Genomic DNA, 10,317 nt, shown 5'->3' on the forward strand with positions numbered 1-10,317 from the left:
CACAGCCCAGCATCCTGTGATCCACTTACTAGATAACTAACACGTTTTACGGAGGTGACAGTAGAACTTTTGGTTTGGTCACCACGTTGGTGCGGGCGTGGAGGGGCCCCATCTCTTTTTCTGGTTAAATGGATCCTTCCTGGCTGGGCGCAGCCCCGAACCCACCCGTGGTCAGGAAAATGGTACCGAATCATCCCAAGCCCGCAAAGGTCTGAAAAACGATGGGACCAATCCTCCCGTTTGAAGCAGGTAGCAGTTCTAAACGTTATGAATACTCCAAGCAGGCAAAGGAAAGCATATGAAGTTACAGAAGAAGACGTAAAAAATTTTCGCGTGTATTGTACGAGCGTGTGTCAAATGAAAATCTGAAATATTTTTTTCAATATTATTTCTTGCGCAGAAATGGGACAAAGCTGTATCACTGTTGAACATAATTTCCCCCACGCTCAATGCAAGTTCTCCAGCGCTTACACAGTGCATAAATTCCTTTAGAAAAAAATTCTTCTGGTAGTCCGCGCAACCACTCATGCACTGCGTGGCGTACCTCTTCATCAGAACGGAACTTCTTTCCTCCCATTGCGTCTTTGAGTGGTCCAAACATCTGGAAATCACTTGGGGCAAGGTCTGCTGAGTATGGTGGATGAGGAAGACACTCAAAATGCAGGTCTGTGATAGTTGCAACTGTTGTACGGGCAGTGTGGGGCCTTGCATTGTCATGTTGCAAAAGGACACCTGGGACAGCAATCCACGTCGCTTTGATTTGATTGCAGGCCGCAGATGATTTTTTAGGAGATCTGTGTGTGATGCACTGGTGACAGTGGTCCCTCTAGGCATGTAATGCTCAAAAATGACGCCAATTTCGTCCCAAAAGAGAGTCAGCATAACCTTCCCTGCTGATGGTTCTGTTCGAAACTTCTTTGGTTTTGGTGATGAGAAATGGCGCCATTCCTTGCTCGCTCTCTTCGTTTCCGGTTGGTGGAAGTGAACCCAGGTTTCATCCCCAGTAACGATTCTTGTAAGGAAGTAATCACCTTCTCGTTGAAAGCGCCGAAGAATTTCTTCACGAGCATCAACACGTCGTTCTCTCATTTCAGGAGTCAGCTGCCGTGACTCCCATCTTGCAGACACTTTGTGAAACTGGAGCACATCGTGCACAATGTGGTGTGCTGACCCATGGCTAATCTGTAAACACGCTGCAGTGTCATTCAGTGTCACTCGGCGGTTTTCCTTCACTATGGCCTGAACTGCTGCAATGTTCTGTGGAGTCACAACTCGTTGTGCCTGACCTGGACGAGGAGCATCTTCCACTGAAGTCACACCGTTTGCGAACTTCCTACTCCATTCGTAGACTTGCTGCTGTGACAGACATGCATCACCGTAGTGAACGTTCATTCATCGATGAATTTCAATAGGTTTCACACCTGCACTACGCAAAAACCGAATAACAGAACGCTGTTCTTCCCTGGTGCAAGTCGCAAGTGGGGCGGCCATCTTTATACTGATACTGCGACGGTATGTGTGCATCTGCACTATGCTGTCACCTACAGGCCATTCTGCACGCTGTTTGTAGCACGCTTACCAACTTACAGGATAACTGCGGGAAATGTCGATTTGTTATTACAAATTTAAGGTTTTCATTTGACTCACCCTTGTATGTTTAAATAATTTATATTTTATCTTATTTAGATATTTATTTTTAGAAACTGGAATCATTTATAGCCTTGATTTTTCATAATTAATTTATTAAAATAACAAATAATGATTTCGCAACACATATTCTATCTCAGTATTCACTTTATGAATTATGGTTACATTTGCAGCAAATCTACACATACAACAAATTTATAAGTGTCCAGTGTCTGAATATAGGTGATGATTAAGAAAACTTAATTTGAATGGTCTACAGAAGCGCAATAGCCCGGCAAAATATATTGGGTTAATGAAACTTCCTGGCAGATTAAAACTGTGTGCCCGACCGAGACTCGAACTCGGGACCTTTGCCTTTCGCGGGCAAGTGCTCTACCATCTGAGCTACCGAAGCACGACTCACGCCCGGTACTCACAGCTTTACTTCAGCCAGTACCTCGTCTCCTACCTTCCAAACTTTACAGAAGCTCTCCTGCGAACCTTGCAGAACTAGCACTCCTGAAAGAAAGGATATTGCGGAGACATGGCTTAGCCACAGCCTGGGGGATGTTTCCAGAATGAGATTTTCACTCTGCAGCGGAGTGGGCGCTGATATGAAACTTCCTGGTAGATTAAAACTGTGTAGGAGAGCTTCTGTAAAGTTTGGAAGGTAGGAGACGAGGTACTGGCAGAAGTAAAGCTGTGAGTATCGGGCGTGAGTCGTGCTTCTGTAGCTCAGATGGTAGAGCACTTGCCCGCGAAAGGCAAAGGTCCCGAGTTCGAGTCTCGGTCGGGCACACAGTTTTAATCTGCCAGGAAGTTTCATATCAGCGCCCACTCCGCTGCAGAGTGAAAATCTCATTCTGGTATTGGGTTAATGTGTGCAGAGTCACGAAATATGATCACTTTTTTCTCGGTGTTATTTTCTAATAAACACTTTCTCCCGCCTGTGGTTTCCACATTCAGTGTGTTGATAACATCATTAACATCTGCAGCATTCGTGGGCAGTTTTGGCAGAATTTTGCGCCTAGGTTTGTGAATAGATTTACGAATATTGTTGACATCTCTCGTAGTTATATCTTGCGTGTCTTCTCCTTTTAACTTCTGGTAAATTATTTTTTACTGTCTCTCACGGATATCTTCTATGGCTTATCTCTTTAGGCCAGAAATGATTTATTGCCTCTGGATTTTGTTAGGAGGCATTTCTTCATGATTGTGCTCTTCTTGACACTGCACGACATCCAGCTCCTCAATAGAAATAGTCTCAACAAAACTTCTGCAGCCTTTAATGTTGCACATCCTTCGCGCTAGACCATCTTTCAGCAGTTATTGAAAACCTAAGGTGTTACCTTTCAAAACCAACATTTTCCTTCCCTTCCTACTTACTGAAACTGTAAGCTCGTCTGAGGACATGTTCACTCTACAACGATCTGCCGCCGCAGACTGCGAAGTGGCTGCAGGCAGCTGTGGTCAACAGCGCACACAATGCTCCGTCGCATTGTGTTGTCAGTTTGGGAGGGTTCGGTCCTGTTACCTGCTTACCTACCTGGTTTCGGGAGGATTCGGGGCTGCGCCCGGCTGGCTTCCCGTGCTGCAGGAAACGACCGTCGCAGTTAGCAAGAGCAGAATCGCACCGGAAATGACCGCGGAGAAGCCCTCACACATCGGCGTGCCAGGTACATGTACACTGTGTGATCAAAAGCATCCGGACACCCGGCTGAAAATGACTTAGCCTACAAGTTCGTGTTACCCTCCATGCCTAATTCTCGAATTCAATATGGTGTTGGCCCACCCTTAGCCTTGATGCCAGCTTCCACTCTCGCAGGCATCCGTTCAATCAGGTGCTGGAAGGTTTCTTGGGGAATGACAGCCCATTCTCCACGGAGTGCCGCACTGAGGAGAGATATCGACGTCCGTCGGTGAGGCCTGGCACATAGCCGGCTTTCCAAAACATCCCAAAGGTGTTCTATAGGATTCAGGTCAGGACTATGTGCAGGTCAGTCCATTACAGATATGTTATTGTGGTGTAAGCACTCCGCCACAGGCCGTGCGTTATGATCAGGTGCTGGTATCGTGTTGAAAGATGCAATCGCCATCCCGAATGGCTGTTCGACAGTGGGAAGCTAGAAGGTGCTTAGAACATAAATGTAGGCCTGTGCTGTGATAGTGCCATGCAAAACAACAAAGGGTGCAACCCCCCTCCATGAAAAACACGACCACACCACCACCTCCGAATTTTACTGTTGGCACTACACACGCTAGCCGAGCGGTCTGCGCTGCAGTCATGGACTGTGCGGGTGGTCCCGGCGGAGGTTCGAGTCCTCCCTCGGGCATGGGTGTTTGTGTTTGTCCTTAGGATAATTTAAGTTAGGTAGTGTGTAAGCTTAGGGACTGATGACCTTAGCAGTTATGTCCCATAAGATTTCACATACATTTGAACACACACACTACACACGCTGCCAGATGAGGTTGACCGGGCAGTCCCCATACCCACATCCTGCCATGGGATTGCCACATTGTGTACCGTGATTCGTCACTCCACACAACGTTTTTCCACTGTTCAGTCGTCCAATGTTTACGCTCCTTACACCAAACGAGGCGTCGTTTGGCATTTACTGGCGTGATGTCTGGCTTATGAGCAGCTGTTCGACCATGAAATCCAAGTTTTCGCACCCCGCGCCTAACTGTCATAGTACTTGCAGTGTCTCCTGATGCAGTTTGGAATTCCTGTGTGATGGTCTGGATAGATGTCTGCCTATTACACATTACGACCCTCTTCAATTGTCGGCGATCTCTGTCAGTCAACAGACGAGGTCGGCCTGTATGCTTTTGTGCTGTACGTGTCTCTTCACGTTTTCACTTCACTATCACATCGGAAACAGTGGACTTACGGATGTTTTGGAGTGTGGAAATCTCGCGTACAGACATATAAGTGTCACCCAATCACCTGACCACATTCGAAATCCGTGAGTTCCGCGGAGCGCCCCATTTTGCTCTCTCACGACGCCTAATGACTACTGAGGACGCTGATATGGAGTACCTGACAGTAGATGGTAACGAAATGCACCTGATATGAAAAACTTATGTTTTTGGGGTATCCGGATACTTTTGTATTGTGCGACCGCGAGCTCGGCTCCAGTCCACCACCAGCAATGGAGGGTGAAGAAACCGAGACAGAAACGAAAAGGCAGTTCAACATGTGGCCACCAAAGCGTTAACAATTTTATACTTGTAACAGAGAGCGACAGCATAAATAAGATCTACGAACATGATCGAAACATTAGCAGATGTAATTCTGCAACACAAGCTGATACAGTTAGCATCAGCTCTTGTCATAGCGTAGAGAATAGCGCATAAGGTTGCTCAGCAGCCTTTAGTTTGGGTTCGATCCTTACTACCGTCCCATGTCCAGCACTCTCTTGTAAATATGAGGTCAAAGAATGACGTACTTTATTTGTATAAAGAATCTTCCGTGAGAAAGAAAGAAGCCGCGGACCCACTGTGAAGGAAATTGTTGATAAGCAGGATTTCTCTGGATAGTTCTCGTCTGTGCTCAAATGTCTGCCAGTTCAGTTTCTTCAGCATCTCTGTAACACTCTACCACGCGTCAGACAATTCTGTGGCGATTCGTGCTGCCTTTCTCTGTTACCGATTCCATATTCTGCTAACAGTCATTGTTGGATCTCGACCAACGCGAGCAGCAATGTCGCGGTACGATAAACCGCAATCGCGATGGGCTACAATCCGACCTTTATCAAAGTCGGAAACCTGATGGTACGCATCACAACAATGTTTCACCAGACAACGCCGGTCAACTGCTGTTTGCGTATGAGAAATCGCTTGGAAACTTTCCTCGTGTAAGCACGCTGTAGGTGTCGCCACCGGCGGCAACCTTGTGTGAATGCTCTGAAAAGCTAATCATTTGCATATCACAGCATCTTCTTCCTGTCGGTCAAAGTTCGCGTCTGTAGCACGTCATCTTCGTGGTGTAGCAATTTTAATTGCCAGTAGTGTAAGAACGTTTTTTGGCGAACACGCCAAGTGAATTCTTTACTACAGCAAATGAAATGGTCATAGACCTGGTTGTCGATTTTCCGTCGAGTGTGATAAAGTTTTCGGGGTATACGTTTCTAAAGACTTTTCGCTGTAAGGCTTTGCGTTAAAGCGTTTCCAACCGCCGTTAACCTTAGGTTACGTGTGACTGTCGACATCAGTCTCTGGTTTCTGTCGCCACTGACCCCGGCAGTAATCTACGTACTTTTTATCGCGCGGCCAGAGCTTAAAAGCCAGCCGTCAACGCGGAGGCAAATGTCTGCGACAAGGAGAACCGCTTAATCAGGCGGCGGCATATCTGGCGCGTGAAATGGTCCCCCGTCACAGATACCGCGGAAACGGAGCCGTTGCAGTCGCATAGCGCCGTTATACAGTACTGGTAGAAGGTAGCCGGTAGCCACTAGCTCGTGGGACGACTTAGAAGCGCTCTCTCTCTCTCTCTCTCTCTCTCTCTCTCTCTGTGTGTGTGTGTGTGTGTGTGTGTGTGTGTGTGTGTGTGTGTGTGTGTGTGTGTGTGTGTGTGCGCGCGCGCGCGCGCGCTCGCAAGCGTTCGTAGTGATATAAGTGAAATGTTCGTCGTCATTATTTTACTCATTTTGTGTAAAGAATACGTAGGAACAGGGAAACATCGTTTTATTTTATACCCAATTTGTGTTATTTTTTTAATCGATTTTGGTGTTATTTCTTCTCGAAGTCGGTGTTATTTTCGTCACATTCAGCGCTACTTCCTTCTATTCCTGTGTCACTTTTTCCTTTCTCGTGTAATTTTTTTTTTTTTTTCAATTTCGGTGTTATTTTTCTCCTATCTTGGTGCTATTTTCTTCATTTTTGGTGCAATTTTTTTCCATTTTCGAGGTTTTTTACCAATTTCCCTGTTAACTTTTTTGTCGATTTTCATGTTTGTTCCTGTCAAATTCTGGGTTACTCTTTCGCCAAATTGGCTGTTCCTTTTTGCCAAATTCGCTGTACCCTTTTTGCCAAATTCGCTGTACCCTTTTTGCCAAATTCCCTGTACCCTTTTTGCCAAATTCCCTGTACCCTTTTTGCCAAATTCGGTGTACCCTTTTTGCCAAATTCGTTGTACCCTTTTTGCCAAATTCGTTGTACCCTTTTTGCCAAATTCGCTGTACCCTTTTTGCCAAATTCGCTGTACCCTTTTTGCCAAATTCGCTGTACCCTTTTTGGCAAATTCGCTGTACCCTTTTTGGCAAATTCGCTGTACCCTTTTTGGCAAATTCGCTGTACCCTTTTTGGCAAATTCCCTGTACCCTTTTTGGCAAATTCGCTGTACCCTTTTTGGCAAATTCGCTGTACCCTTTTTGGCAAATTCGCTGTACCCTTTTTGGCAAATTCGCTGTACCCTTTTTGGCAAATTCGCTGTACCCTTTTTGCCAAATTTGCTGTACCCTTTTTGCCAAATTTGCTGTACCCTTTTTACCAAATTCGCTGTACCCTTTTTGCCAAATTCGCTGTACCCTTTTTGCCAAATTCGCTGTACCCTTTTGCCAAATTCACTGTACCCTTTTGCCAAATTCACTGTACCCTTTTGCCAAATTCACTGTACCCTTTTGCCAAATTCACTGTACCCTTTTGCCAAATTCACTGTACCCTTTTGCCAAATTCACTGTACCCTTTTGCCAAATTCACTGTACCCTTTTGCCAAATTCACTGTACCCTTTTGCCAAATTCACTGTACCCTTTTGCCAAATTCACTGTACCCTTTTGCCAAATTCACTGTACCCTTTTGCCAAATTCTCTGTACCCTTTTGCCAAATTCTCTGTACCCTTCTGCCAAATTAGCTGTACCTTTTTGCCAAATTCGCTGTACCTTTTTGCCAAATTCGCTGTACCTTTTGCCAAATTCGCTGTACCTTTTTGCTAAATTCACTGTACCTTTTTGCCAAATTCACTGTACCTTTTTGCCAAATTCACTGTACCTTTTTGCCAAATTCACTGTACCTTTTTGCCAAATTCACTGTACCTTTTTGCCAAATTCACTGTACCTTTTTGCCAAATTCGCTGTACCTTTTTGCCAAATTCGCTGTACCTTTTTGCCAAATTCTCTGTACCTTTTTGCCAAATTCAGTATTACTTTTTGCTAAATTCGTTGTTAGTTTTTGCCAAAATCGGTGTTAGTTTTTGCCCAAATCGGTGTTAGTTTTTACCCAAATCGGTGTTAGTGTTTACCCAAATCGGTGTTAGTCTTTACCCAAATCGGTGTTAGTTTTTACCCAAATAGGTGTTACTTTTTTCCGAATTCGGAGTTCTTTTTTCGCCGAGTTCGGCATTGTTTGTTGCGGAATTTCGTGTTATTTTGGATAAAATTTGGTGTTATTTTGCACAAAATTTGGTTTTATCCTGGTCAAAATTTGGTATTATCTTGGTCAAAACTTGGTGTTATTTTTTCCCAAATTCGGTGCGTTCATTGCCAAATTCGGTTTCCGTGTAATTTTTTTTGCCAATTTAGGAGTTATTTTCTTGCCAGTTTCGTTGTCTTCTTTTTTTTTTTTGCCATCTTCAGTGATACTTTTTAACGTCACATCAATATTCATTATGCCGGAAATGAACTATCATTTTAAGATTATACACCAAACTCAACCTTGAAAAGAAAAAGAAGGCAAAATGCAATTTCAGTGTTCAGTAACTATCAGCTAAGACTGAGAGTTGGTAGTGTGTCACCCTCAAATTTATACTCGTAACATTTTTGTCCAGGAACATGACAAATTCCTCGATATGTCATAAAAACCTCGGATGTCGTGTTACTTCGCCAAAAACCGTTAGTTTCGCATTAGTTCTCGCGTTATCGTTTTTGTGAAATATTCTTATCCCTAGGAATACGACGTATAACATTCCTGCAAGGTAACGCACAGGGGTTGGAGATACTTCTATCTAGTTTTCATATACATGCCTATGACTTATGCACACATCACGTGACTATACGAAATATTTTTTTTTACCCGCCACATCCGTTGTATTTATACGTTAGTTTTAAGTTACTGTTGACAAACTTCACTTTGCGGCGCCAGACCTGAAAATGATGTGGCGCTGAAATAGATAGTCGGTAATAAAAGTTGTGGTACAGACGGTGTTGGTTTGTGGATTTACTGAGTGGCTGAAAACATGAGGACAAATGAGACTAAAGGTCCCCCACTGCTGGTTGTGTGGAGTGGTGCTGGACGCCTTTAACTTTGCTATCGGTCGTCCGCGTCGTGAAAATTACACTTTTCCCCACCCACCCCCACACTGCACTTCTTGAGAGCTTCGCATGCCGCGCTCGTAAAGACCTTAACGGTAATCGGTTTCTGCGTGGAGCCCGCGGTCGATCTGGAGACGTCGTAAAAGTGAAATTAAGTGGCGCTATAGGCGATGGTAAAGATGAGGGAAGGAGACGAGGTGCAGAGCATAGTGAGGGGGCTTACGGGGGTAGGGGGGAGGTTGAGAGGGAAACATAGTCGACGAGCTATCAGGAGCAGGGCGGTCGTAAAGTCTGCGGCAGCCGAGGGGATTTAAGAAACGCGGAGACTCTGCTGTAGTCATGTATTGAGACGCTGCAGCGGACAAGCTGCGGCCCTGGGCGAAGTTATCAAGGGGAAAAGAAATCGTGTAATCTCCAAGTACAGAGACGTTTCATTGTGCTCGCAGCAAGCTTCCAAAAATGAAATACGACCCCGAATTATGAAACCTCGTAAGTTTTTATGTTGTTGTTGTTGTGGTCTTCAGTCCTGAGACTGGTTTGATGCAGCTCTCCATGCTACTCTATCCTGTGCAAACTTCTTCATCTCCCAGTACCTACTGCAACCTACATCCTTCTGAATCTGCTTAGTGTATTCATCTCTTGGTCTCCCTCTACGATTTTTACCCTCCACGCTGCCCTCCAATGCTAAAGTTGTGATCCCTTGTAGCCTCAAAACATGTCCTACCAACCGATCCCTTCTTCTAGTCAAGTTGTGCCACAAACTTCTGTTCTCCCCAATCCTATTCAATACCTCCTCATTAGTTACGTGATCTACCCACCTTATCTCCAGCATTCTCCTGTAGCACCACATTCCGAAAGCTTCTATTCTCTTCTTGTCCAAACTGGTTATCGTCCATGTTTCACTTCCATACATGGCTACACTCCATACAAATACTTTCAGAAACGACTTCCTGACACTTAAATCTATACTCGATGTTAACAAATTTCTCTTCTTCAGAAACGATTTCCTTGCCATTGCCAGTCTACATTTTATATCCTCTCTACTTCGACCATCATCAGTTATTTTGCTCCCCAAATAGCAAAACTCCTTTACTACTTTAAGTGTCTCATTTTCTAATCTAATTCCCTCAGCATTACCCGAGTTAACTCGACTACATTCCATTATCCCCGTTTTGCTTTTGTTGATGTTCATCTTATATCCTTCTTTCAAGACACTATCCATTCCTTTCAACTGCTCTTCCAAGTCCTTTGCTGTCTCTGACAGAATTACAATGTCATCGGCGAACCTCAAAGTTTTTACTTCTTCTCCATGAATTTTAATACCTACTCCGACCGAGCGAGGTGGCGCAGTGGTTAGCACACTGGACTCGCATTCGGGAGGACGACGGTTCAATCCCGTCTCCGGCCATCCTGATTTAGGTTTCCCGTGATTTCCCTAAATC

Source organism: Schistocerca nitens, chromosome 10, assembly GCF_023898315.1.
Source record: "Schistocerca nitens isolate TAMUIC-IGC-003100 chromosome 10, iqSchNite1.1, whole genome shotgun sequence".
Classification (NCBI taxonomy): Eukaryota; Metazoa; Arthropoda; class Insecta; order Orthoptera; family Acrididae; genus Schistocerca; species Schistocerca nitens.